We start from the raw sequence: 23,932 nt of genomic DNA, 5'->3' as shown, positions 1-23,932 counted from the left end.
TTGGGAACATAACCAGAGCTTTAACCTCAACAGCTGGACTACACTTCTGGAGCTTGTGTCACGAGAACAGAATGACAATGCTATATTTAGCAAGGTTGTGAGTGAGGCAGGAATTGATCCCGTGTTTCTCTGCCTTTATACATAGGAACAGAAGTGGCCATTCCTCAGCAAGTGGTTAGAATCTGGAATACACTGCTCTAAAGGGCGGTGGAGTCAGACTCAATCTTATCTTTTAAAACGGAGTTGGATAAGTATCCGAATGCAAAAAATTGCACAGCTGTGGGTAAATGACAGGGGAGTGAGACTTGTTGAGAGTTGGCATGGGCTCGACGGGCTGCAACCATTCCCTTATTCTTTGATTGTATAAGTTAGTGGCACATTTAATAGTGTGCATGTCAGCAGAATATTGAAAGGGACATGGATTCAGTAGGCACAACGAGAGGCATCTGATTCAGAAGATTCGGTGCACGAAAATTCGGGTTTAATGACTTTAAAAGCATCATTTTTGTTTTGTGAAGATTCGGTCAGAGAAATGTTTGGGAAAAGAATTTTTTGCTGAAAAGGACTCAGCACTTCATCTTCTTTTTGGCTGTTAGGGTCACACTTCTTTTCGATGGTATTCTTCCAGAATGTATATTTTCTTTGCTGTTTCACAATAATCAGTCCCTTGCACTATAGTCTATCTCACTGTTTCCAACTTCCCATGTACATGTTACCAGCAATGAACATTTTGAAGCAGGCAGAAACCCTCACCACATTTAACAAGTTCTTAGACGTGCACATGAAATGCAATAAGGTGCAGGGGTACACACCTAAAACTTGGCATTTGTTGGCCGGTGCAGATACGATGGGCTTAAATGACTCCTTCCATGCTGTAAACCTCTATGATTATTTAATTATCGGTTAGGATTACTTTCATGATGCAAAACGTGGCAATCAGATAATTAATGGTGTTTCCAGTGAAGAAGTGTTCGTGCAAGCTGGGGCTCGAACTCAGGTAGCTGAGATGAAGCATCTTATGAGGCTGCTGTTCGGTGTACGGGTAGCGTTGTCTCGAACGGTGGCATTTTGCAGCCCAGTGAAGAGCGGTAAACCGCTGTTTAATGCTGCATTCTCCGCTTTCCGCCGGCAGCGGCTGATTGGAGAGTGTCGGAGCGGAAGTTAGGGCTTGTCCCGCCCTCACTCACTCTAGAGCTGGGGAAGAGCGATTAGTCGATGGGTTTGTTTGTGGCTTTAATTTTCTGGTGTGAAGCGTGGTGGCGTGGCAGGATCCTTTAATAATCTCTCACAGCTGACCTGAATGCACGGAATGTGCAGCTTTGAGATATGGTTTCTCCAGCGTCAGGGCTGGAAACGGGAGGGAGTGAGAGACACTGTGTAGAATTTGAGTGTGAACAGAACTGTAGAGAGAAATCATCAAATGGAACAGCATCGTGAGACACTGCACTCTGTTAATATTGAACCACGAATATGAATGATTTAATTTTATCTAATCATTAATTGAACACGTTTGCATAATGTTTCCACCCGGTTTCGAACCGGGGACCTTTCGCGTGTGAGGTGAACGCGATAACCACTACACTACGGAAACGCTGCGGCAGAAACATTGTTGGGAACATAATCAGAGCTTTAACCTCAACAGCTGGACTACACTTCTGGAGCTTGTGTCACGAGAAGAGAACAACGGTGCGATATTCAGCAAGGTTGTGAGTGTGGCAGGAATTGATCACGTGTTTCTCTGCCTTTGTACATAGGAACAGGAGTGGCCATTCCTCAGCAAGTGGTTAGAATCTGGAATACACTGCTCTAAAGGGCGGTGGAGTCAGACTCAATCTTATCTTTTAAAACGGAGTTGGATAAGCATCCGAATGCAAAAAATTGCACAGCTGTGTGTAAATGACAGGGGAGTGAGACTTGTTGAGAGTTGGCATGGGCTCGACGGGCTGCAACCATTCCCTTATTCTTTGATTGTATAAGTTAGTGGCACATTTAATAGTGTGCATGTCAGCAGAATATTGAAAGGGACATGGATTCAGTAGGCACAACGAGAGGCATCTGATTCAGAAGATTCGGGTGCACGAAAATTCGGGTTTAATGACTTTAAAAGCATCATTTTTGTTTTGTGAAGATTCGGTCAGAGAAATGTTTGGGAAAAGAATTTTTTGCTGAAAAGGACTCAGCACTTCATCTTCTTTTTGGCTGTTAGGGTCACACTTCTTTTCGATGGTATTCTTCCAGAATGTATATTTTCTTTGCTGTTTCACAATAATCAGTCCCTTGCACTATAGTCTATCTCACTGTTTCCAACTTCCCATGTACATGTTACCAGCAATGAACATTTTGAAGCAGGCAGAAACCCTCACCACATTTAACAAGTTCTTAGACGTGCACATGAAATGCAATAAGGTGCAGGGGTACACACCTAAAACTTGGCATTTGTTGGCCGGTGCAGATACGATGGGCTTAAATGACTCCTTCCATGCTGTAAACCTCTATGATTATATAATTATCGGTTAGGATTACTTTCATAATGCAAAACGTGGCAATCAGATAATTAATGGTGTTTCCAGTGAAGAAGTGTTCGTGCAAGCTGGGGCTCGAACTCAGGAAGCTGAGATGAAGCATCTTATGAGGCTGCTGTTCGGTGTACGGGGAGCGTTCGATCGAACGGTGGCATTTTGCAGCCCAGTGAAGGGCGGTAAACCGCTGTTTGATGCTGCATTCTCCGCTTTCCGCCGGCAGCGGCTGATTGGAGAGTGTGGGAGCGGAAGTTAGGACTTGTCCAGCCCTCACTCACTCTGGAGCTGGGGAAGAGCGATTCGTCGATGGGTTTGTTTGTGGCTTCAATTTTCTGTTGTGAAGCGTGGTGGCGTGGCAGGATCCTTTAATAATCTCTCACAGCTGACCTGAATGCACGGAATGTGCAGCTTTGAGATATGGTTTCTCCAGCGTCAGGGCTGGAAACGGGAGGGAGTGAGAGACACTGTGTTGAATTTTAGTGTGGACAGAACTGTAGAGAGAAGTCAGCAAATGGAACAGCATCGTGAGACACTGCACTCTGTTAATATTGAACCACGAATATGAATGATTTAATTTTATCGAATCATTCATTGAACACGTTTGCATAATGTTCCCGCCCGGTTTCGGAATGGGGACTTTTTGCGTGTGAGGCGAACGTGATAACCACTACACTACGGAAAAGCTGTGGAAGTAACATTGTTGGGAACATAACCAGAGCTTTAACCTCAACAGCTGGACTACACTTCTGGAGCTTGTGTCACGAGAATCGAATGACGGCGCTATATTTAGCAAGGGTGTGAGTGTGGCAGGAATTGATCCCGTGTTTCTCTGCCTTTATACATCGGAACAGGAGTGGCCATTCCTCAGCAAGTGGTTAGAATCTGGAATACACTGCTCCAAAGGGCGGTGGAGTCAGACTCAATCTTATCTTTCAAAACGGAGTTGGATAAGTATCCAAATGAAAAAAATTGCACAGCTGTGGGTAAATGACAGGGGAGTGAGACTTGTTGAGAGTTGGCATGGGCTCGACGGGCTGCAACCATTCCCTTATTCTTTGATTCTATAAGTTAGTGGCACATTTAATAGTGTGCATGTCAGCAGAATATTGAAAGGGACATGGATTCAGTCGGCACAACGACAGGCATCTGATTCAGAAGATTCGGGTGCACGAAAATTCGGGTTTAATGACTTTAAAAGCATCATTTTTGTTTTGTGAAGATTCGGTCAGAGAAATGTTTGAAAAATAATTTTTTGCTGAAAAGGGCTCAGCACTTCATATTCTTTTTGGCTGTTAGGGCCACACTTCTTTTCGATGGTATTCTTCCAGAATGTATATTTTCTTTGCTGTTTCACAATAACCAGTCCCTTGCACTATAGTCTATCTCACTGTTTCTAACGTCTCATGTACATGTTACCAGCAATGAACATTTTGAAGCAGACTTCTAAAGCACAGTGTCCAAAATGGTTTATGGATTCAGAGGTAAAGTGCAGAGCACAGATAAGTTATTCAATTAAGGACTCTCCTTCAGTTATCATTTCTTTAGTTGTGCAAATGAAGATCATCAGTCAATTAATGATGTTTTCCCATGAAGGCAGGATAACATTTAATGATTATGCATTTTCTAAGTAAAAGCCCATGTGATTCAGGGCGAAGTGGCAAATTGGATCCAAATTTGGCTCAGAGGCAGGAAGCAAATGGTAATGTTTGATGGGTGTTTTTGTGACTGGAAGGATGTTTCCAGTGGGGTTCCACAGTTTTCAGTGCCAAAACCATTGCTTTTTATGGTATTTATCAATGATCTAAACTTGAATATAGGTGTTATGATTACGAAGTTTTCAGGTGTTATTAAAATAGGCAGTGTGGTTGATAATGAAGAAGAAAGCTGGAGACTCCAGGAAGATATCAATCAACTGATAAGGGGGTAGAGCAGTGGCAAATTGAATTTAATCCAGAGATGTGAGAGATCGCGCATTTGTGGAGGGCTAACAAGGAAAGGGAATACACATCAACTGGTATGACATTGAGAAGTGTAGAGAAACAAAGGTAACTGGGATTGCTTGTCCACAGATCCCTGAAGGTAGCTGGCCAGTTGGAAAAGTTGATGAAGAATTCATATGGAATGGTTGCATTTATTGGCAGAAGCAAGGAAGAGAAAAGCAAGTGGGTTATGCTAGAACTGTATAAAATTCTGGTTAGGCCACAGCTGTAGTACTGCGCGCAGTTCTGGTCACCGCATTGAAGGAAGAACGTGAATACGCTGGGGAGGGTACAGAGGAGATTTACGTAGATGTTGCCGGGAGTGGAGCAACTTTGCTATGAGGACAGATTGGATAGGATGGGTTTGTTTTCCTTGGAACAAAGGAGGCTGATGGGCGACCGCATTGAGGTGTATAAAAATAGGAGGGGCCTAGATATTGTTGATTAAATGGGTCTATTTCACATAGTGGAGTGGTCAACAACCAGGCTGCATAATTTAAAAGTAATTAGTGTAAGGGTTAAAGGGGATTTGAAGTGAACATTCTGCATGCAGATGTTTGTGGGGGTCTCAAACTCACTGCCTGAAAGTGTGGTACAGGCAGAAACCCTCACCACATTTAACCAGTTCTTAGATGTGCACATGAAATGCAATAAGGTGCAGGGGTACACACCTAAAACTGGGCATTTGTTGGCCGGTGCAGATACGATGGGCTCAAATGACTCCTTCCATGCTGTAAACCTCTATGATTATATAGTTATCGGTTAGGATTACTTTCATGATGCAAAACGTGGCAATCAGATAATTCATGCTGTTTCCAGTGAAGAAGTGTTCGAGTAAGCTGGGGCTCGAACTTAGGAAGCTGAGATGAAGCATCTTATGAGGCTGCTGTTCGGAGCACGGGGAGCGTTGTCTCGGACGGTGGCATTTTGCAGCCCAGTGAAGGGCGGTAAACCTCTGTTTGATGCTGCATTCTCCGCTCTCCGCCGGCAGCGGCTGATTGGAGAGTGTGGGAGCGGAAGTTAGGGCTTGTCCCGCCCTCACTCACTCTGGAGCTGGGGAAGAGCGATTCGTTGATTGGTTTGTTTGTGGCTTTAATTTTCTGTTGTGAAGCGTGGTGGCGTGGCAGGATCCTTTAATAATCTCTCACAGCTGACCTGAATGCACGGAATGTGCAGCTTTGAGATATGGTTTCTCCAGCGTCAGGGCTGGAAACGGGGGGAGGAGTGAGAGACACTGTGTAGAATTTGAGTGTGTGCAGAACTGCAGAGAGAAATCAGCAAATGGAACAGCATCGTGAGACACTGCACTCTGTTAATATTGAACCACTAATATGAATGATTTAATTTTAGCTAATCATTAATTGAACACGTTTGCATAATGTTTCCGCCCGGTTTCGAACCGGGGACTTTTCGCGTGTGAGGCGAACGTGATAACCACTACACTACGGAAACGCTGTGGCACTAACACCCTGGGGAACATAACCAGAGCTTTAACCTCAACAGCTGGACTCCACTTTTGGAGCTTGTGTCACGAGAATAGAATGACGGTCCGAAATTTAGCAAGGTTGTGAGTTTGGCAGGAATTGATCCCGTGTTTCTCTGCCTTTATACATGGGAACAGGAGTGGCCATTCCTCAGCAAGTGGTTAGAATCTGGAACACACTGCTCTAAAGGGCGGTGGAGTCAGACTCAATCTTATCTTTCAAAACGGAGTTGGATAAGTATCCGAATGAAAGAAATTGCACAGCTGTGGGTAAATGACAGGGGAGTGAGACTTGTTGAGAGTTGGCATGGGCTCGACGGGCTGCAACCATTGCCTTATTCATTGATTCTATAAGTTCGTGGCACATTTAATAGTGTGCATGTCAGCAGAATATTGAAAGGGACATGGATTCAGTCGGAACAACGAGAGGCATCTGATTCAGAAGATTCGGGTGCACGAAAATTCGGGTTTAATGACTTTAAAAGCATCATTTTTGTTTTGTGAAGATTCGGTCAGAGAAATGTTTGGGAAAATAATTTTTTGCTGAAAAGGGCTCAGCACTTCATCTTCTTTTTGGCTGTTTGGGTCACACTTCTTTTCGATGGTATTCTTCCAGAATGTATATTTTCCTTGCTGTTTCACAATAACCATCCCTTGCACTAAAGTCTATCTCACTGTTTCCAACGTCCCATGTACATGTTACCAGGAATGAACATTTTGAAGCAGACTTCTAAAGCACAGTGTCCAAAATGGTTTCTGGATTCAGAGGTAAAGTGCAGAGCACAGAGAAGTTATTCAATTAAGGAATCTCCTTTATTTAACATTTCTTTAGTTGTGCAAATGAAGATCATCAGTCAATTAATGATGTTTTCCCATGAAGGCAGGATAACATTTAATGATTATGCATTTTCTAAGTAAAAGCCCATGTGATTCAGGGCGAAGTGGCAAATTGGATCCAAATTTGGCTCAGAGGCAGGAAGCAAAGGGTAATGTTTGATGGGTGTTTTTGTGACTGGAAGGATGTTTCCAGTGGGGTTCCGCAGTTTTCAGTGCCAGATCCATTGCTTTTTATGGTATTTATCAATGATCTAAACTTGAATATAGGTGTTATGATCACGAAGTTTTCAGGTGTTATTAAAATAGGCAGTGTGGTTGAAAATGAAGAAGAAAGCTGGAGACTCCAGGAAGATATCAATCAACTGATAAGGGGGTAGAGCAGTGGCAAATGGAATTTAATCCAGAGATGTGAGAGATCGCGCATTTGTGGAGGGCTAACAAGGAAAGGGAATACACATCAACTGGTATGACATTGAGAAGTGTAGAGGAACAAAGGTAACTGGGATTGCTTGTCCACAGATCCCTGAAAGTAGCTGGCGAGTTGGAAAAGTTGGTTAAGAAGTCATATGGAATGGTTGCATTTATTGGCAGAAGCAAGGAACAGAACAGCAAGTGGGTTATGCTAGAACTATATAAAATTCTGGTTAGGCCAGAGCTGGAGTACTGCGTGCAGTTCTGGTCACCGCATTGAAGGAAGAACGTGAATACGCTGGAGAGGGTACAGACGAGATTTACGTAGATGTTGCCGGGAGTGGAGCAACTTTGCTATGAGGACAGATTGGATAGGATGGGTTTGTTTTCCTTGGAACAGAGGAGGCTGATGGGCGACAGCATTGAGGTGTATAAAAATAGGAGGGGCCGAGATATTGTTGATTAAAAGGGTCTATTTCACATAGTGGAGTGGTCAACAACCAGGCTGCATAATTGAAACATAAACAGTGTAAGTGTTAAAGGGGATTTGAAGTGAACATTCTACATGCAGATGTTTGTGGGGGTCTCAAACTCACTGCCTGAAAGTGTGTTCCAAGCAGAAACCCTCACCACATTTAACAAGTTCTTAGATGTGCACATGAAATGCTATAAAATGCAGGGGTGCACACCTAAAACAGGGCATTTGTTGGCCGGTGCAGATACGATGGGCTGAAATGACTCCTTCCATGCTGTAAACCTCTATGATAATATAATTATCGGTTATGATTACTTTAATGATGCAAAACGTGGCAATCAGATAATTAATGGTGTTTCCAGTGCAGAAGTGTTCGTGCAAGCTGGGGCTCGAACTCCGGAAGCCGAGATGAAGCATTCTATGAGGCTGCTGCTCGGTGTGCAGGGAGCGTTGTCTCGAATGGTGGCATTTTGCAGCCCATTGATGGGCGGTAAACCGCTGTTTGATGCTGCATTCTCCGCTTTCCGCCGGCAGCGGCTGATTGGAGAGTGTGGGAGTGGAAGTTAGGGCTTGTCCCGCCCTCACTCACTTTTGAGCTGGGGAAGAGCGATTAGTCGATGGGTTTGTTTGTGCCTTTAGTTTTCTGTTGTGAAGCGTGGCGGCGTGGCAGGATCCTTTAATAATCTCTCACAGCTGACCTGAATGCACGGAATGTGCAGCTTTGAGTTATGGTTTCTCCAGCGTCAGGGCTGGAAACGGGAGGGAGTGAGAGACACTGTGTAGAATTTGAGTGTGAACAGAACTGCAGAGAGAAATCAGCAAACGGAACAGCATCGTGAGACACTGCACTCTGTTAATATTGAACCACTAATATGAATTATTTAATTTTTTCTAATCATTAATTGAACACGTTTGCATAATGTTTTCACCCGGTTTCGAACCGGGGACATTTCGCGTGTTAGGCGAACGTGAAAACCATTACACTACGGAAACGTTGTGGAAGTAACACTGTTGGGAACATAACCAGAGTTTTAACCTCAACAGCTGGACTACACTTCTGGAGCTTGTGTCACGAGAATAGAATGACGGTGCTGTATTTAGCAAGGTTGTGAGTGTGGCAGGAATTGATCACGTGTTTCTCTGCATTTATACATCGGAACAGGAGTGGCCATTCCTCAGCAAGTGGTTAGAATCTGGATTACACTGCTCTAAAGGGCGGTGGAGTCAGACTCAATCTTATCTTTCAAAACGGAGTTGGATAAGTATCCGAATGAAAAAAATTGCACAGCTGTGGGTAAATGACAGGGGAGTGAGACTTGTTGAGACTTGGCATGGGCTCGACGGGCTGCAACCATTCCCTTATTCTTTGATTCTATAAGTTAGTGGCACATTTAATAGTGTGCATGTCAGCAGAATATTGAAAGGGACATGGATTCACTCGGCACAACGAGAGGCATCTGATTCAGAAGATTCGGGTGCACGAAAATTTGGTTTTAATGACTTTAAAAGCATCATTTTTGTTTTGTGAAGATTCGGTCAGAGAAATGTTTGGGAAAATAATTTTTTGCTGAAAAGGGCTCAGCACTTCATCTTCTTTTTGGCTGTTAGGGCCACACTTCTTTTCGATGGTATTCTTCCAGAATGTATATTTTCTTTGCTGTTTCACAATAACCAGTCCCTTGCACTACAGTCTATCTCACTGTTTCCTACGTCCCATGTACATGTTACCAGCAAGGAACATTTTGAAAAAGACTTCTAAAGCACAGTGTCCAAAATGGTTTATGGATTCAGAGGTAAAGTGCAGAGCACAGATAAGTTATTCAATTAAGGACTCTCCTTCAGTTAACATTTCTTTAGTTGTGCAAATGAAGATCATCAGTCAATTAATGATGTTTTCCCATGAAGGCAGGATAACATTTAATGATTATGCATTTTCTAAGTAAAAGCCCATGTGATTCAGGGCGAAGTGGCAAATTGGATCCAAATTTGGCTCAGAGGCAGGAAGCAAAGGGTAATGTTTGATGGGTGTTTTTGTGACTGGAAGGATGTTTCCAGTGGGGTTCCGCAGTTTTCAGTGCCAGATCCATTGCTTTTTACGGTATTTATCAATGATCTAAACTTGAATCTAGGTGTTATGATTACGAAGTTTTCAGGTGTTATTAAAATAGCAGTGCGGTTGATAATGAAGAAGAAAGCTGGAGACTCCAGGAAGATATCAATCAACTGATAAGGGGGTAGAGCAGTGGCAAATGGAATTTAATCCAGAGATGTGAGAGATCGCGCATTTGTGGAGGGCTAACAAGGAAAGGGAATACACATCAACTGGTATGACATTGAGAAGTGTAGAGGAACAAAGGTAACTGGGATTGCTTGTCCACAGATCCCTGAAGGTAGCTGGCCAGTTGGAAAAGTTGGTTAAGAAGTCATATGGAATGGTTGCATTTATTGGCAGAAGCAAGGAACAGAACAGCAAGTGGGTTATGCTAGAACTGTATAAAATTCTGGTTAGGCCACAGCTAGAGTACTTCGTGCAGTTCTGGTCACCGCATTGAAGGAAGAACGTGAATACGCTGGAGAGGGTACAGACGAGATTTACGTAGATGTTGCCGGGAGTGGAGCAACTTTGCTATGAGGACAGATTGGATAGGATGGGTTTGTTTTCCTTGGAACAGAGGAGGCTGATGGGCGACAGCATTGAGGTGTATAAAAATAGGAGGGGCCTAGATATTGTTGATTAAAAGGGTCTATTTCACAGAGTGGAGTGGTCAACAACCAGGCTGCATAATTTAAACGTAAGCAGTGTAAGGGTTAAAGGGGATTTGAAGTGAACATTCTGCATGCAGATGTTTGTGTGGGTCTCAAACTCACTGCCTGAAAGTGTGGTGCAGGCAGAAACCCTCACCACATTTAACAAGTTCTTAGATGTGCACATGAAATGCAATAAGGTGCAAGGGTACACGCCTAAAACTGGGCATTTGTTGGCCGGTGCAGATACGATGGGCTTAAATGACTCCTTCCATGCTGTAAACCTCTATGATTATATAATTATCGGTTAGGATTACTTTCATGATGCAAAACATGGCAATCAGATCATTAATGGTGTTTCCAGTGAAGAAGTGTTTGTGCAAGCTGGGGCTCGAACTCAGGAAGCTGAGATGAAGCATCTTATGAGGCTGCTGTTCGGTGTACAGGGCGCGTTGTCTCGAATGGTGGCATTTTGCAGCCCAGTGAAGGGCGGTAAAACGCTGTTTGATGCTGCATTCTCCGCTTTCCGCCGGCAGCGGCTGATTGGAGAGTGTGGGAGCGGAAGTTAGGGCTTGTCCCGCCCTCACTCACTCTGGAGCTGGGGAAGAGCGATTAGTCGATGGGTTTGTTTGTGGCTTTAATTTTCTGCTGTGATGCGTGGCGGCGTGGTAGGAACCTTTAATAATCTCTCACAGCTGAACTGAATGCACGGAATGTGCAGCTTTGAGATATGTTTTCTCCACCGTCAGGGCTGGAAACGGGAGGGAGTGAGAGACAGTGTGTAGAATTTGAGTGTGTACAGAACTGGAAAGAGAAATCAGCAAATGGAACAGCAGCGTGAGACACTGCACTCTGTTAATATTGAACCACTGATATGAATGATTTAATTTTATCGAATCATTAATTGAACACGTTTGCATAATGTTTCCGTCCGGTTTCAAACCGGGGACTTTCATGCGTTCGGCGAACGTGATAACCACTACACTACGGAAACGCTGTGCCAGTAATATTGTTGGGAACATAACCAGAGCTTTAACCTCAACAGCTGGACTACACTTCTGGAGCTTGTGTCACGAGAATAGAATGACGGTGCGATATTTAGCAAGGTTGTGAGTGTGGCAGGAATTGATCCCGTGTTTCTCTGCCTTTATACATAGGAACAGGAGTGGCCATTCCTCAGCAAGTGGTTAGAATCTGGAATACACTGCTCTAAAGGGCGGTGGAGTCAGACTCAATCTTATCTTTCAAAACGGAGTTGGATAAGTATCCGAATGAAAGAAATTCCACACCTGTGGGTAAATGACAGGGGAGTGAGACTTGTTGAGAGTTGGCATGGGCTCGACGGGCTGCAACCATTCCCTTATTCTTTGATTTTATAAGTTAGTGGCACATTTAATAGTGTGCATGTCAGCATAATATTGAAAGGGCCATGGATTCAGTCGGCACAACGAGAGGCATCTGATTCAGAAGATTCGGGTGCACGAAAATTCGGGTTTAATGACTTTAAAAGCATCATTTTTGTTTTGTGAAGATTCGGTCAGAGAAATGTTTGGGAAAATAATTTTTTGCTGAGAAGGGCTCAGCACTTCATCTTCTTTTTGGCTGTTAGGGCCACACTTCTTTTCGATGTTATTATTCCAGAATGCATATTTTCTTTGCTGTTTCACAATAACCAGTCCCTTGCACTACAGTCTATCTCACTGTTTCCAACGTCTCATGTACATGTTACCAGCAATGAACATTTTGAAGCAGATTTCTAAAGCACAGTGTCCAAAATGGTTTCTGGATTCAGAGGTAAAGTGCAGAGCACAGCTAAGTTATTCAATTAAGGACTCTCCTTCAGTTAACATTTCTTTAGTTGTGCAAATGAAGATCATCAGTCAATTAATGATGTTTTCCTATGAAGGCAGGATAACATTTAATGATTATGCATTTTATAAGTAAAAGCCCATGTGATTCAGGGCGGAGTGGCAAATTGGATCCAAATTTGGCTCAGACAAGGAAGCAAAGGGTAATGTTTGATGGGTGTTTTTGTGACTGGAAGGATGTTTCCAGTGGGGTTCCACAGTTTTCAGTGCCAGATCCATTGCTTTTTATGGTATTTATCAATGAACTAAACTTGAATATAGGTGTTATGATTACGAAGTTTTCAGGTGTTATTAAAATAGGCAGTGTGATTGATAATGAAGAAGAAAGCTGGAGACTCCAGCAAGATATCTTTCAACTGATAAGGGGGTAGAGCAGTGGCAAATGGAATTTAATCCAGAGATGTGAGAGATCGCGCATTTGTGGAGGGCTAACAAGGAAAGGGAATACACATCAACTGGTATGACATTGAGAAGTGTAGAGGAACAAAGGTAATTGGGATTGCTTGTCCACAGATCCCTGAAGGTAGCTGGTCAGTTGGAAAAGTTGGTTAAGAAGTCATATGGAATGGTTGCATTTATTGGCAGAAGCAAGGAACAGAACAGCAAGTGGGTTTTGCTAGAACTGTATAAAATTCTGGTTCGGCCACAGCTGGAGTACTGCGTGCAGTTCTAGTCACCGCATTGAAGGAAGGACGTGAATACGCTGGAGAGGGTACAGAGGAGATTTACGTAGATGTTGCCGGGAGTGGAGCAACTTTGCTATGAGGACAGATTGGATTGGATGGGTTTGTTTTCCATGGAACAGAGGAGGCTGATGGGCGACAGAATTGAGGTGCATAAAAATAGGTGGGGCCTAGATATTGTTGATTAAAAGGATCTATTTCACATAATGGAGTGGTCAACAACCAGGCTGCATAATTTAAAAGTAATTAGTGTGAGGGTTAAAGGGGATTTGAAGTGAACATGCTGCATGCAGATGTTTGTGGGGGTCTCAAACTCACTGCCTGAAAGTGTGGTGCAGGCAGAAACCCTCACCACATTTAACAAGTTCTTAGATGTGCACATGAAATGCAATAAGGTGCAGGGGGACACACCTAAAACTGGACATTTGTTGGCCGGTGCAGATACGATGGGCTTAAATGACTCCTTCCATGCTGTAAACCTCTATGATTATATAATTATCGGTTAGGATTACTTTCATGATGCAAAACGTGGCAATCAGATAATTAATGGTGTTTCCAGTGAAGAAGTATTCATGCAAGCTGGGGCTCGAACTCAGGAAGCTGAGATGAAGCATCTTATGAGGCTGCTGTTTGGTGTACCGGGAGCGTTGTCTCGAACGGTGGCATTTTGCAGCCCAGTGAAGGGCGGTAAACCGCTGTTTGATGCTGCATTCTCCGCGTTCCGCCGGCAGCGGCTGATTGGAGAGTGTGGGAGCGGAAGTTAGGACTTGTCCCGCCCTCACTCACTCTGGAGCTGGGGAAGAGCGATTAGTCGATGGGTTTGTTTGTGGCTTTAATTTTCTGTTGTGAAGCGTGGTGGCGTGGCAGGATCCTTTAATAATCTCTCACAGCTGACCTGAATGCACGGAATGTGCAGCTTTGAGATATGGTTTCTCCAGCGTCAGGGCTGGAAACGGGAGGGAGTGAGAGACACTGTGTAGAATTTGAGTGTGAACAGAACTGCAGAGAGAAATCAGCAAATGGACCAACATCGTGAGACACTGCACTCTGTTAATATTGAACCACTAATATGAATGATTTAATTTTATCTAATCATTAATTGAACACGTTTGCATAATGTTTCCGCCCGGTTTCGAACCGGGGACCTTTCGCGTGTGAGGCGAACGTGATAACCACTACACTACGGAAACGCTGTGGCAGTAACATTGTTGGGAACATAACCAGAGCTTTAACCTCAACAGCTGGACTACACTTCTGGAGCTTGTGTCACGAGAATAGAATGACGGTGCTATATTTAGCAAGGTTGTGAGTGAGGCAGGAATTGATCCCGTGTTTCTCTGCCTTTATGCATAGGAACAGGCTGGCCATTCCTCAGCAAGTAGTTAGAATCTGGAATACATTGCTCTGAAGGGCGGTGGAGTCAGACTCAATCTTATCTTTCAAAACGGAGTTGGATAAGTATCCGAATGAAAAAAATTGCACAGCTGTGGGTAAATGACAGGGGAGTGAGACTTGTTGAGAGTTGGCATGGGCTCGACGGGCTGCAACCATTCCCTTATTCTTTGATTCTATAAGTTAGTGGCACATTTAATAGTGTGCATGTCAGCAGAATATTGAAAGGGACATGGATTCAGTCGGCACAACGAGAGGCATCTGATTCAGAAGATTCGGGTGCACGAAAATTCGGGTTTAATGACTTTAAAAGCATCATTTTTGTTTTGTGAAGATTCGGTCAGGGAAAGGATTGGGAAAATAATTTTTTGCTGAAAATGGCTCAGCACTTCATCTTCTTTTTGGCTGTTAGGGTCACACTTCTTTTCGATGGTATTCTTCCAGAATGTATATTTTCTTTGCTATTTCACAATAACCAGTCCCTTGCACTACAGTCTATCTCACTGTTTCCAACGTCTCATGTACATGTTACCAGCAATGAACATTTTGAAGCAGATTTCTAAAGCACAGTGTCCAAAATGGTTTATGGATTCAGAGGTAAAGTGCAGAGCACAGATAAGTTATTCAATTAAGGACTCTCTTTCAGTTAACATTTCTTTAGTTGTGCAAATGAAGATCATCAGTCAATTAATGATGTTTTCTCATGAAGGCAGGATAACATTTAATGATTATGCATTATCTAAGTAAAAGCCCATGTGATTCAGGGCGAAGTGGCACATTGGATCCAAATTTGGCTCAGAGGCAGGAAGCAAAGGGTAATGTTTGATGGGTGTTTTTGTGACTGGAAGTATGTTTCCAGTGGGGTTCCGCAGTTTTCAGTGCCAGATCCATTGCTTTTTATGGTATTTATCAATGATCTAAACTTGAATATAGGTGTTATGATGACGAAGTTTTCAGGTGTTATTAAAATAGGCAGTGGGTTGATAATGAAGAAGAAAGCTGGAGACTCCAGGAAGATATCAATCAACTGATAAGGGGGTAGAGCAGTGGCAAATGGAATTTAATCCAGATATGTGAGAGATCGCGCATTTGTGGAGGGCTAACAAGGAAAGGGAATACACATCAACTGGTATGACATTGAGAAGTGTAGAGGAACAAAGGTAACTGGGATTGCTTGTGCACAGATCCCTGAAGGTAGCTGGTCAGTTGGAAAAGTTGGTTAAGAAGTCATATGGAATGGTTGCATTTATTGGCAGAAGCAAGGAACAGAACAGCAAGTGGGTTTTGCTAGAACTGTATAAAATTCTGGTTAGGCCACAGCTGGAGTACTGCGTGCAGTTCTAGTCACCGCATTGAAGGAAGGACGTGAATACGCTGGAGAGGGTACAGAGGAGATTTACGTAGATGTTGCCGGGAGAGGAGCAACTTTGCTATGAGGACAGATTGGATAGGATGGGTTTGTTTTCCTTGGAACAGAGGAGGCTGATGGGCGACAGCATTAAGGTGTAAATAAAAAGGAGGGGCCTAGATATTGTTGATTAAAAGGGTCTATTTCACAGAGTGGAGTGGTCAACAACCAGGCTGCATAATTTAAAAGTAATTAGTGTAAGGGTTAAAGGGGATTTGAAGTGAACATTCTGCATGCAGATGTTTGTGGGGGTCTCAAACTCACTGCCTGAAAGTGTGGTGCAGGCAGAAACCCTCACCACATTTAACAAGTTCTGAGATGTGCACATGAAATGCAATAAGGTGCAGGGGGACACACCTAAAACTGGACATTTGTTGGCCGGTGCAGATACGATGGGCTTAAATGACTCCTTCCATGCTGTAAACCTCTATGATTATATAATTATCGGTTAGGATTACTTTCATGATGCAAAACGTGGCAATCAGATAATTAATGGTGTTTCCAGTGAAGAAGTGTTCGTGCAAGCTGGGGCTCGAACTCAGGTAGCTGAGATGAAGCATCTTATGAGGCTGCTGTTCGGTGTACGGGTAGCGTTGTCTCGAACGGTGGCATTTTGCAGCCCAGTGAAGGGCGGTAAACCGCTGTTTGATGCTGCATTCTCCGCTTTCCGCCGGCAGCGGCTGATTGGAGAGTGTGGGAGCGGAAGTTAGGGCTTGTCCCGCCCTCACTCACTCTGGAGCTGGGGAAGAGCGATTAGTCGATGGGTTTGTTTGTGGCTTTAATTTTCTGGTGTGAAGCGTGGTGGCGTGGCAGGATCCTTTAATAATCTCTCACAGCTGGCCTGAATGCACGGAATGTGCAGCTTTGAGATATGGTTTCTCCAGCGTCAGGGCTGGAAACGGGAGGGAGTGAGAGATACTGTGTAGAATTTGAGTGTGAACAGAACTGTAGAGAGAAATCATCAAATGGAACAGCATCGTGAGACACTGCACTCTGTTAATATTGAACCACTAATATGAATGATTTAATTTTATCTAATCATTAATTGAACACGTTTGCATAATGTTTCCACCCGGTTTCCTTTCGCGTGTGAGGCGAACGTGATAACCACTACACTACGGAAACGCTGCGGCAGTAACCTTGTCTGGAACATAACCAGAGCTTTAACCTCAACAGCTGGACTACACTTCTGGAGCTTGTGTCACGAGAATAGAATAACGGTGCGATATTTAGCAAGTTTGTGAGTGTGGCAGGAATTGATCACGTGTTTCTCTGCCTTTATACATAGGAACAGGAGTGGCCATTCCTCAGCAAGTGGTTAGAATCTGGAATACACTTCTCTAAAGGGCGGTGGAGTCAGACTCAATCTTATCTTTTAAAACGGAGTTGGATAAGTATCCGAATGCAAAAAATTGCACAGCTGTGGGTAAATGACAGGGGAGTGAGACTTGTTGAGAGTTGGCATGGGCTCGACGGGCTGCAACCATTCCCTTATTCTTTGATTGTATGCGTTAGTGGCACATTTAATAATGTGCATGTCAGCAGAATATTGAAAGGGACATGGATTCAGTAGGCACAACGAGAGGCATCTGATTCAGAAGATTCGGGTGCACGAAAATTCGGGTTTAATGACTTTAAAAGCATCATTTTTGTTTTGTGAAGATTCGGTCAGAGAAATGTTTGGGAAAAGAATTTTTTGCTGAAAAGAACTCAGCACTTCATCTTCTTTTTGGCTGTTAGGGTCACACTTCTTTTCGATGGTATTCTTCCAGAATGTATATTTTCTTTGCTGTTTCACAATAATCAGTCCCTTGCACTACAGTCTATCTCACTGTTTCCAACTTCCCATGTACATGTTACCAGCAATGAACATTTTGAAGCAGGCAGAAACCCTCACCACATTTAACAAGTTCTTAGACGTGCACATGAAATGCAATAAGGTGCAGGGGTACACACCTAAAACTTGGCATTTGTTGGCCGGTGCAGATACGATGGGCTTAAATGACTCCTTCCATGCTGTAAACCTCTATGATTATATAATTATCGGTTAGGATTACTTTCATGATGCAAAACGTGGCAATCAGATAATTAATGGTGTTTCCAGTGAAGAAGTGTTCGTGCAAGCTGGGGCTCGAACTCAGGTAGCTGAGATGAAGCATCTTATGAGGCTGCTGTTCGGTGTACGGGTAGCGTTGTCTCGAACGGTGGCATTTTGCAGCCCAGTGAAGGGCGGTAAACCGCTGTTTCATGCTGCATTCTCCGCTTTCCGCCGGCAGCGGCTGATTGGAGAGTGTGGGAGCGGAAGTTAGGGCTTGTCCCGCCCTCACTCACTCTGGAGCTGGGGAAGAGCGATTAGTCGATGGGTTTGTTTGTGGCTTTAATTTTCTGGTGTGAAGCGTGGTGGCGTGGCAGGATCCTTTAATAATCTCTCACAGCTGACCTGAATGCACGGAATGTGCAGCTTTGAGATATGGTTTCTCCAGCGTCAGGGCTGGAAACGGGAGGGAGTGCGAGACACTGTGTAGAATTTGAGTGTGAACAGAACTGTAGAGAGAAATCATCAAATGGAACAGCATCGTGAGACACTGCACTCTGTTAATATTGAACCACGAATATTAATGATTTAATTTTATCTAATCATTAATTGAACACGTTTGCATAATGTTTCCACCCGGTTTCGAACCGGGGACCTTTCGCGTGTGAGGCGAACGTGATAACCACTACACTACGGAAACGCTGCGGCAGAAGCATTGTTGGGAACATAATCAGAGCTTTAACCTCAACAGCTGGACTACACTTCTGGAGCTTGTGTCACGAGAAGAGAACAACGGTGCGATATTTAGCAAGGTTGTGAGTGTGGCAGGAATTGATCACGTGTTTCTCTGCCTTTATACATAGGAACAGGAGTGGCCATTCCTCAGCAAGTGGTTAGAATCTGGAATACACTGCTCTAAAGGGCGGTGGAGTCAGACTCAATCTTATCTTTTAAAACGGAGTTGGATAAGCATCCGAATGCAAAAAATTGCACAGCTGTGTGTAAATGACAGGGGAGTGAGACTTGTTGAGAGTTGGCATGGGCTCGACGGGCTGCAACCATTCCCTTATTCTTTGATTGCATAAGTTAGTGGCACATTTAATAGTGTGCATGTCAGCAGAATATTGAAAGGGACATGGATTCAGTAGGCACAACGAGAGGCATCTGATTCAGAAGATTCGGGTGCACGAAAATTCGGGTTTAATGACTTTAAAAGCATCATTTTTGTTTTGTGAAGATTCGGTCAGAGAAATGTTTGGGAAAAGAATTTTTTGCTGAAAAGGACTCAGCACTTCATCTTCTTTTTGGCTGTTAGGGTCACACTTCTTTTCGATGGTATTCTTCCAGAATGTATATTTTCTTTGCTGTTTCACAATAATCAGTCCCTTGCACTAGAGTCTATCTCATTGTTTCCAACTTCCCATGTACATGTTACCAGCAATGAACATTTTGAAGCAGGCAGAAACCCTCACCACATTTAACAAGTTCTTAGACGTGCACATGAAATGCAATAAGGTGCAGGGGTACACACCTAAAACTTGGCATTTGTTGGCCGGTGCAGATACGATGGGCTTAAATGACTCCTTCCATGCTGTAAACCTCTATGATTATATAATTATCGGTTGGGATTACTTTCAAAATGCAAAACGTGGCAATCAGATAATTAATGGTGTTTCCAGTGAAGAAGTGTTCGTGCAAGCTGGGGCTCGAACTCAGGAAGCTGAGATGAAGCATCTTATGAGGCTGCTGTTCGGTGTACGGGGAGCGTTCTATCGAACGGTGGCATGTTGCAGCCCAGTGAAGGGCGGTAAACCGCTGTTTGATGCTGCATTCTCCGCTTTCCGCCGGCAGCGGCTGATTGGAGAGTGTGGGAGCGGAAGTTAGGGCTTGTCCAGCCCTCACTCACTCTGGAGCTGGGGAAGAGCGATTCGTCGATAGGTTTGTTTGTGGCTTCAATTTTCTGTTGTGAAGCGTGGTGGCGTGGCAGGATCCTTTAATAATCTCTCACAGCTGACCTGAATGCACGGAATGTGCAGCTTTGAGATATGGTTTCTCCAGCGTCAGGGCTGGAAACGGGAGGGAGTGAGAGACACTGTGTTGAATTTTAGTGTGGACAGAACTGTAGAGAGAAGTCAGCAAATGGAACAGCATCGTGAGACACTGCACTCTGTTAATATTGAACCACGAATATGAATGATTTAATTTTATCTAATCATCAATTGAACACGTTTGCATAATGTTACCGCCCGGTTTCGAACCGGTGAGCTTTCGCGTGTGAGGCGAACGTGATAACCACTACACTACGGAAACGCTGTGGCAGTAACATTGTTGGGAACATAACCAGAGCTTTAACCTCAACAGCTGGACTGCACTTCTGGAGCTTGTGTCACGAGAACAGAATGACGGTGCTATATTTAGCAAAGTTGTGAGTGTGGCAGGAATTGATCCCGTGTTTCTCTGTCTTTATACATAGGAACAGAAGTGGCCATTCCTCAGCAAGTGGTTAGAATCTGGAATACACTGCTCTAAAGGGCGGTGGAGTCAGACTCAATCTTATCTTTTAAAACGGAGTTGGATAAGTATCCGAATGCAAAAAATTGCACAGCTGTGGGTAAATGACAGGGGAGTGAGACTTGTTGAGAGTTGGCATGGGCTCGACGGGCTGCAACCATTCCCTTATTCTTTGATTGTATAAGTTAGTGGCACATTTAATAGTGTGCATGTCAGCAGAATATTGAAAGGGACATGGATTCAGTAGGCACAACGAGAGGCATCTGATTCAGAAGATTCGGGTGCACGAAAATTCGGGTTTAATGACTTTAAAAGCATCATTTTTGTTTTGTGAAGATTCGGTCAGAGAAATGTTTGGGAAAATAATTTTTTGCTGAAAAGGACTCAGCACTTCATCTTCTTTTTGGCTGTTAGGGTCACACTTCTTTTCGATGGTATTCTTCCAGAATGTATATTTTCTTTGCTGTTTCACAATAATCAGTCCCTTGCACTATAGTCTATCTCACTGTTTCCAACTTCCCATGTACATGTTACCATCAATGAACATTTTGAAGCAGACTTCTGAAGCACAGTGTCCAAAATGGTTTATGGATTCAGAGGTAAAGTGCAGAGCACAGATAAGTTATTCAATTAAGGACTCTCCTTCAGTTAACATTTCTTTAGTTGTGCAAATGAAGATCATCAGTCAATTAATGATGTTTTCCCATGAAGGCAGGATAACATTTAATGATTATGCATTTTCTAAGTAAAAGCCCATGTGATTCAGGGCGAAGTGGCATATTGGATCCAAATTTGGCTCAGAGGCAGGAAGCAAAGGGTAATGTTTGATGGGTGTTTTTGTGACTGGAAGTATGTTTCCAGTGGGGTTCCGCAGTTTTCAGTGCCAGATCCATTGCTTTTTATGGTATTTATCAATGATCTAAACTTGAATATAGGTGTTATGATGACGAAGTTTTCAGGTGTTATTAAAATAGGCAGTGGGTTGACAATGAAGAAGAAAGCTGGAGACTCCAGGAAGATATCAATCAACTGATAAGGGGGTAGAGCAGTGGCAAATGGAATTTAATCCAGAGATGTGAGAGATCGCGCATTTGTGGAGGGCTAGCAAGGAAAGGGAATACACATCAACTGGTATGACATTGAGAAGTGTAGAGGAACAAAGGTAACTGGGATTGCTTGTCCACAGATCCCTGAAGGTAGCTGGAAAGTTGGAAAAGTTGGTTAAGAAGGTCATATGGAATGGTTGCATTTATTGGCAGAAGCAAGGAACAGAACAGCAAGTGGGTTATGCTAGAACTGTATAAAATTCTGGTTAGGCCACAGCTGGAGTACTGCGTGCAGTTCTAGTCACCGCATTGAAGGAAGGACGTGAATACGCTGGAGAGGGTACAGAGGAGATTTACGTAGATGTTGCCGGGAGTGGAGCAACTTTGCTATGAGGACAGATTGGATAGGATGGGTTCGTTTTCCTTGGAACAGAGGAGCCTGATGGGCGACAGCATTGAGGTGTATAAAAATAGGAGGGGCCTAGATATTGTTGAGTAAAAGGGTCTATTTCACATAGTGGAGTGGTCAACAACCAGGCTGCATAATTTAAAAGTAATTAGTGTAAGGGTTAAAGGGGATTTGAAGTGAACATTCTGCATGCAGATGTTTGTGGGGGTCTCAAACTCACTGCCTGAAAGTGTGGTGCAGGCAGAAACCCTCACCACATTTAACAAGTTCTGAGATGTGCACATGAAATGCAATAAGGTGCAGGGGGACACACCGAAAAGTGGGCATTTGTTGGCCGGTGCAGATACGATGGGCTTAAATGACTCCTTCCATGCTGTAAACCTCTATGATTATATAATTATCGGTAAGGATTACTTTCATGATGCAACACGTGGCAATCAGATAATTAATGGTGTTTCCAGTGAAGAAGTGTTCGTGCAAGCTGGGGCTCGAACTCAGGAAGCTGAGATGAAGCATCTTATGAGGCTGCTGTTTGGTGTACGGAGAGCGTTGTCTCGAACGGTGGCATTTTGCAGCCCAGTGAAGGGCGGCAAACCGTTGTTTGATGCTGCATTCTCCGCTTTCCGCCGGCAGCGGCTGATTGGAGAGTGTGGGAGCGGAAGTTAGGGCTTGTCTCGCCCTCACTCACTCTGGAGCTGTGGAAGAGCGATTAGTCGATGGGTTTGTTTGTGGCTTTAATTTTCTGTTGTGAAGCGTGGTGGCGTGGCAGGATCCTTTAATAATCTCTCACAGCTGACCTGAATGCACGGAATGTGCAGCTTTGAGATATGGTTTCTCCAGCGTCAGGGCTGGAAACGGGAGGGAGTGAGAGACACTGTGTAGAATTTGAGTGTGAACAGAACTGCAGAGAGAAATCAGCAAATGGAACAGCATCGTGAGACACTGTACTCTGTTAATATTGAACCACTAATATGAATGATTTAATTTTATACAATCATTAATTGAACACGTTTGCAAAATGTTTCCGCCCGGTTTCGAACCGGGGACCTTTCGCGTGTGAGGCAAACGTGATAACCACTACACTACGGAAACGTTGTGGCAGTAACATTGTTGGGAACATAACCAGAGCTTTAACCTCAACAGCTGGACTACACTTCTGGAGCTTGTGTCACGAGAATCGAATGACGGTGCTATATTTAGCAAGGTTGTGAGTGTGGCAGGCATTGATCACGTGTTTCTCTGCCTTGAAACATAGGAACAGGAGTGGCCATTCCTCAGCAAGTGGTTAGAATCTGGAATACACTGCTCTAAAGGGCGGTGGAGTCAGACTCAAATTTATCTTTCAAAACGGAGTTGGATAAATATCCGAATGAAAAAAATTGCACAGCTGTGGGTAAATGACAGGGGAGTGAGACTTGTTGAGAGTTGGCATGGGCTCGACGGGCTGCAACCATTCCCTTATTCTTTGATTTTATAAGTTAGTGGCACATTTAATAGTGTGCATGTCAGCAGAATATTGAAAGGGACATGGATTCAGTCGGCACAACGAGAGGCATCTGATTCAGAAGATTCGGGTGCACGAAAATTCGGGTTTAATGACTTTAAAAGCATCATTTTTGTTTTGTGAACATTCGGTCAGAGAAATGTTTGGGAAAATAATTTTTTGCTGAGAAGGGCTCAGCACTTCATCTTCCTTTTGGCTGTTAGGGCCACACTTCTTTTCGATGTTATTATTCCAGAATGCATATTTTCTTTGCTGTTTCACAATAAGCAGTCCCTTGCACTACAGTCTATCTCACTGTTTCGAACGTCTCATGTACATGTTACCAGCAATGAACATTTTGAAGCAGACTTCTAAAGCACAGTGTCCAAAATGGTTTATGGATTCAGAGGTAAAGTGCAGAGCACAGCTAAGTTATTCAATTAAGGACTCCACTTCAGTTAACATTTCTTTAGTTGTGCAAATGAAGATCATCAGTCAATAAATGATGTTTTCCCATGAGGGCAGGATAACATTTAATGATTATGCATTTTCTAAGTAAAAGCACATGCGATTCAGGGCGAAGTGGCAAATTGGATCCAAATTTGGCTCAGAGGCAGGAAGCAAAGGGTAATGTTTGATGGGTGTTTT

The 23,932-nt window shown here is 43.6% G+C and overlaps 7 non-coding genes across 7 annotated transcripts; all 7 read right to left on the bottom strand.

Annotated features, from left to right (window-relative positions):
* Positions 1–1,518: 1,518 nt before the first annotated feature.
* On the bottom strand, positions 1,519–1,591 carry trnav-cac (transfer RNA valine (anticodon CAC)). The gene has a single exon. It is a non-coding gene; the product is annotated as a tRNA-Val (tRNA).
* A 4,286-nt stretch (positions 1,592–5,877) lies between these two features.
* Positions 5,878–5,950, bottom strand: trnav-cac (transfer RNA valine (anticodon CAC)). Its single transcript has one exon. It is a non-coding gene; the product is annotated as a tRNA-Val (tRNA).
* Positions 5,951–8,624: 2,674 nt separating this feature from the next.
* Positions 8,625–8,697, bottom strand: trnav-aac (transfer RNA valine (anticodon AAC)). Its single transcript has one exon. It is a non-coding gene; the product is annotated as a tRNA-Val (tRNA).
* Positions 8,698–14,117: 5,420 nt separating this feature from the next.
* Positions 14,118–14,190, bottom strand: trnav-cac (transfer RNA valine (anticodon CAC)). Its single transcript has one exon. It is a non-coding gene; the product is annotated as a tRNA-Val (tRNA).
* Positions 14,191–18,462: 4,272 nt separating this feature from the next.
* trnav-cac (transfer RNA valine (anticodon CAC)) lies at positions 18,463–18,535 on the bottom strand. Its single transcript has one exon. It is a non-coding gene; the product is annotated as a tRNA-Val (tRNA).
* A 1,537-nt stretch (positions 18,536–20,072) lies between these two features.
* Positions 20,073–20,145, bottom strand: trnav-cac (transfer RNA valine (anticodon CAC)). Its single transcript has one exon. It is a non-coding gene; the product is annotated as a tRNA-Val (tRNA).
* A 2,675-nt stretch (positions 20,146–22,820) lies between these two features.
* Positions 22,821–22,893, bottom strand: trnav-cac (transfer RNA valine (anticodon CAC)). The gene has a single exon. It is a non-coding gene; the product is annotated as a tRNA-Val (tRNA).
* Between the last annotated feature and the right edge of the window lie 1,039 nt (positions 22,894–23,932).

The sequence above is a fragment of the Pristiophorus japonicus genome, chromosome 3 (genome assembly GCF_044704955.1).
Source record: "Pristiophorus japonicus isolate sPriJap1 chromosome 3, sPriJap1.hap1, whole genome shotgun sequence".
In the NCBI taxonomy this organism is placed as follows: domain Eukaryota; kingdom Metazoa; phylum Chordata; class Chondrichthyes; family Pristiophoridae; genus Pristiophorus; species Pristiophorus japonicus.
The sequence above is the reverse complement of the archived record's forward strand: the minus strand, read 5'-3'. Positions and strand labels throughout refer to the sequence as shown.